General features: G+C 57.3%; 2 non-coding genes and 1 pseudogene across 2 annotated transcripts; all 3 read right to left on the bottom strand.

The window, feature by feature from the left end:
- The window catches only part of LOC124773083, a 4,223-nt pseudogene extending 3,901 nt beyond the window's left edge, over positions 1–322 (bottom strand).
- Positions 323–510: 188 nt separating this feature from the next.
- LOC124772912 lies at positions 511–665 on the bottom strand. Its single transcript, XR_007014366.1, has one exon. It is a non-coding gene; the product is annotated as a 5.8S ribosomal RNA (ribosomal RNA).
- A 351-nt stretch (positions 666–1,016) lies between these two features.
- Positions 1,017–2,925, bottom strand: LOC124772804. Its single transcript, XR_007014264.1, has one exon. It is a non-coding gene; the product is annotated as a small subunit ribosomal RNA (ribosomal RNA).
- Positions 2,926–5,000: the final 2,075 nt, after the last annotated feature.

Below are 5,000 nucleotides of genomic sequence, written 5' to 3'. Positions count from 1 at the left end.
GAGTTTACCACCCACTTGGAGCTGCACTCTCAAGCAACCCGACTCGAAGGAGAGGTCCCGCCGACGCTCGCACCGGCCGCTACGGGCCTGGCACCCTCTACGGGCCGTGGCCTCATTCAAGTTGGACTTGGGCTCGGCGCGAGGCGTCGGGGTAGTGGACCCTCCCAAACACCACATGCCACGACAGGCGGCAGCCTGCGGGGTTCGGTGCTGGACTCTTCCCTGTTCGCTCGCCGCTACTGGGGGAATCCTTGTTAGTTTCTTTTCCTCCGCTTAGTAATATGCTTAAATTCAGCGGGTAGTCTCGCCTGCTCTGAGGTCGTTGTACGAGGTGTCGCACGCCACACCGCCAGCCGGCTGTGCACGCTACCGAGAAAGTACCGGTATGCGAACCGCCAGGCGACGGGCGCGCATCGCACGTTTGAGGAGACGCGGCCGGCCCCACAGGCGGCCGCGACACTCCCAGGTCTGCGAAGCGGGGCAAACGCCGCGCGCTTCAGTATACGTAGCCGACCCTCAGCCAGACGTGGCCCGGGAACGGAATCCATGGACCGCAATGTGCGTTCGAAACGTCGATGTTCATGTGTCCTGCAGTTCACATGTCGACGCGCAATTTGCTGCGTTCTTCATCGACCCACGAGCCGAGTGATCCACCGTCCTGGGTGATCTTTTCTCAGTTTCCGCCGCCTCTTTCGAGACGGTCGCATAGGCGGGAGTGAGGCGTGTGGCGGCCCCTGTTCCAGCGTTCTGTGTCCAACGGCCTCACGGCCGACGGGCGTCGTACGGCTCCACACCGGAGCGGACAGGCACTCGGGCGAAAGTCATTCAAAACCGGCGCCAGGCGCCAGGTGCCGCACGCCAGCCGCTCCAGCGCTTCAGCGCTCGTACCACACAACATTGCCGCTAGTTTTGAGAGGCACGCGTGGTTCCGCACGCGGCGCACGGCTACTGCGAGCCGTACAGGTAGCGTGTTGCGCGACACGACACGCACATCGAAAGACATGCAGTCTAGTCGGTAATGATCCTTCCGCAGGTTCACCTACGGAAACCTTGTTACGACTTTTACTTCCTCTAAATGATCAAGTTTGGTCATCTTTCCGGTAGCATCGGCAACGACAGAGTCAATGCCGCGTACCAGTCCGAAGACCTCACTAAATCATTCAATCGGTAGTAGCGACGGGCGGTGTGTACAAAGGGCAGGGACGTAATCAACGCGAGCTTATGACTCGCGCTTACTGGGAATTCCTCGTTCATGGGGAACAATTGCAAGCCCCAATCCCTAGCACGAAGGAGGTTCAGCGGGTTACCCCGACCTTTCGGCCTAGGAAGACACGCTGATTCCTTCAGTGTAGCGCGCGTGCGGCCCAGAACATCTAAGGGCATCACAGACCTGTTATTGCTCAATCTCGTGCGGCTAGAAGCCGCCTGTCCCTCTAAGAAGAAAAGTAATCGCTGACAGCACGAAGGATGTCACGCGACTAGTTAGCAGGCTAGAGTCTCGTTCGTTATCGGAATTAACCAGACAAATCGCTCCACCAACTAAGAACGGCCATGCACCACCACCCACCGAATCAAGAAAGAGCTATCAATCTGTCAATCCTTCCGGTGTCCGGGCCTGGTGAGGTTTCCCGTGTTGAGTCAAATTAAGCCGCAGGCTCCACTCCTGGTGGTGCCCTTCCGTCAATTCCTTTAAGTTTCAGCTTTGCAACCATACTTCCCCCGGAACCCAAAAGCTTTGGTTTCCCGGAGGCTGCCCGCCGAGTCATCGGAGGAACTGCGGCGGATCGCTGGCTGGCATCGTTTATGGTTAGAACTAGGGCGGTATCTGATCGCCTTCGAACCTCTAACTTTCGTTCTTGATTAATGAAAACATACTTGGCAAATGCTTTCGCTTCTGTTCGTCTTGCGACGATCCAAGAATTTCACCTCTAACGTCGCAATACGAATGCCCCCGCCTGTCCCTATTAATCATTACCTCGGGTTCCGAAAACCAACAAAATAGAACCGAGGTCCTATTCCATTATTCCATGCACACAGTATTCAGGCGGGCTTGCCTGCTTTAAGCACTCTAATTTGTTCAAAGTAAACGTGCCGGCCCACCGAGACACTCAATAAAGAGCACCCTGGTAGGATTTCAACGGGGTCCGCCTCGGGACGCACGAGCACGCACGGGGCGGTCGCACGCCTTCAGCTCGCCCCACCGGCAGGACGTCCCACGATACATGCCAGTTAAACACCGACGGGCGGTGAACCAACAGCGTGGGACACAAATCCAACTACGAGCTTTTTAACCGCAACAACTTTAATATACGCTATTGGAGCTGGAATTACCGCGGCTGCTGGCACCAGACTTGCCCTCCAATAGATACTCGTTAAAGGATTTAAAGTGTACTCATTCCGATTACGGGGCCTCGGATGAGTCCCGTATCGTTATTTTTCGTCACTACCTCCCCGTGCCGGGAGTGGGTAATTTGCGCGCCTGCTGCCTTCCTTGGATGTGGTAGCCGTTTCTCAGGCTCCCTCTCCGGAATCGAACCCTGATTCCCCGTTACCCGTTACAACCATGGTAGGCGCAGAACCTACCATCGACAGTTGATAAGGCAGACATTTGAAAGATGCGTCGCCGGTACGAGGACCGTGCGATCAGCCCAAAGTTATTCAGAGTCACCAAGGCAAACGGACCGGACGAGCCGACCGATTGGTTTTGATCTAATAAAAGCGTCCCTTCCATCTCTGGTCGGGACTCTGTTTGCATGTATTAGCTCTAGAATTACCACAGTTATCCAAGTAACGTGGGTACGATCTAAGGAACCATAACTGATTTAATGAGCCATTCGCGGTTTCACCTTAATGCGGCTTGTACTGAGACATGCATGGCTTAATCTTTGAGACAAGCATATGACTACTGGCAGGATCAACCAGGGAGCTGCGTCAACTAGAGCTGAGCAGCCGGCCGCCCGGGAGTGTGTCCCGGGGGCCCGCGCGAACACGCAAGCGTCCGCTCAATCATTCTGCAAACAGGAGGAGGCTGAGCTCCCCTGCACAATACACCTCGAAACCCTCTCAGGTCCCGGCGGCGCGCAGCGCCGTCCCAAGTACTTGGTCGGGTTCGAGAGAGGCGCAATCGCCCGGAGTTAGGCGAGTAGACGCTTTCGGTGCGACCACCCGTGCTCCCAACTGAGCTTGCCGCTGCCGACAGAGGCCCGGGAGCGTGCTGTCGTGGCATTGCCGGCGGGAGACAACACGCGCCACCTACGGTGACCGGCAGCTCCAACGCCAGCGCCACAGAAGGACAAAAGCCCCACTTGGGTGCCGAAGCGAACTCTCCCAGCACAGCGCACGCGCCAACACATCCGCACAGCTGCGATACAAACCACCAGCGAGAACCGCTGGGGCGACCGAGCAGCAGACGGCGTCGCGGCGCCGAGCGCCGGGCGGCGGCGCATCCTCAACGCACACAGTCCTCAATCGGACCAGCACACTGAAGATGTCCACCGCGCTTCGCACCGGGCCCGCGAGGACCTACTTTGGCCGCACGGCGCCGCGCGCAGGGTGCGCCGGCGCGCAGCTGCGACGCCTGCCGCGTCCGTCGGCCGGCGCGCCTGCCACTGGCCGCCCCCACCAGCCGGCTGTAGCGCGTGCGCCCACGCACCGCGCGGCCAGCACGCCGGGAGGCGCCCCCTCACCGGCCGGGGACGGTCCCACCCAGCCACCGCCGCGTATCGCTTCACACCCAGATGCCGTTCAGTTTCGTCGGCATGGTGGGTATCGCTGGAACAACCGGTTAGTACCTCAACCTATCGTCGCCATCACCGATTCACCCCTAGCGAGAACAACCGCACCACAACAGGTTACCATTTCTTCATTTGCGTAACTTCACCAGAAAACGCAGGCGTCCATCGCCATTTGCAACTTCAACGATTATTGCATGCCTGTGTCAGGTGTCACGCCACACTACGTCTGCCCACATACACGCAACAAAATGTGCACGCCTAGACAATACGTGGAAGGTGGCCCCCGTACGTATGCGATGTCCATTGCTCGAACGACTGTCAACCGGCCTCTGTAGCATGTCGCAGATATGGAACGCGGTGCACCATGCCATCACGGTGTGTGAGGAGAGACGACTAGGTCCGAATACATCAACAGACAGCTCATGCTGATCGCCATCCACGGCGTCCGTTCCTCCCACACGTCTCTATGGCGTACCACACTGCAATCCAGCTCTCATAGGGAGACGACACGTAGCTGCGTGCACAATATTTGCACTGTATGGTCCGCCGTTTTTGGGCGCAGTCGTTGTACGGTCACACATGTGCCACGATGTATCATTCAGTACATAAGGACGAATGTGCAGTACAGATTGTGGTTCACGCGTACGACATCAGCGGACAGTTGACACAGGCCGCACCACAACGTAGCCTGCGTACGTCGCATGCGAAGGGCATTGAACATGCAAACTTGTCACCAACCAGCTTGCGAAGGCAGGGGGCAAGGTGGGGACGTGGGGACGTGGGGAGGGGTGGGGGGGGGCGGCATGTACGTCCTGCTGCCATCCACATTACAGTGTACAGCAGGAGCATGTGGAAAGTCAGCAAGACTTGCAAGGTGTTTAACATGAAGCGATACACAGGGGAGCGGGCAGTGCGAGTAGCGAACTATATTGCGAGGGTTGCGGGTGGGCAACACTACACTAATTGAACGAGTCGTATAACAATTACAGAGCAGGTTTAGGCGACAACGTGGGTTACGTTAGCGGACAACGTGGGTTAGGTTAGGGGACAACATGGGTTAGGTTAGGGGACAACATGGGTTAGGTTAGGGGACAACATGGGTTAGGTTAAGGCACAACATGGGTTAGGTTAAGGCACAACATGGGTTAGGTTAGGGGACAACATGGGTTAGGTTAGGGGACAACATGGGTTAGGTTAGGGGACAACATGGGTTAGGTTAGGGGACAACATGGGTTAGGTTAGGGGACAACATGGGTTAGGTTAGGG

The sequence above is a fragment of the Schistocerca piceifrons genome, unplaced genomic scaffold (assembly GCF_021461385.2).
Source record: "Schistocerca piceifrons isolate TAMUIC-IGC-003096 unplaced genomic scaffold, iqSchPice1.1 HiC_scaffold_943, whole genome shotgun sequence".
NCBI lineage: Eukaryota > Metazoa > Arthropoda > Insecta > Orthoptera > Acrididae > Schistocerca > Schistocerca piceifrons.
The sequence above is the reverse complement of the archived record's forward strand: the minus strand, read 5'-3'. Positions and strand labels throughout refer to the sequence as shown.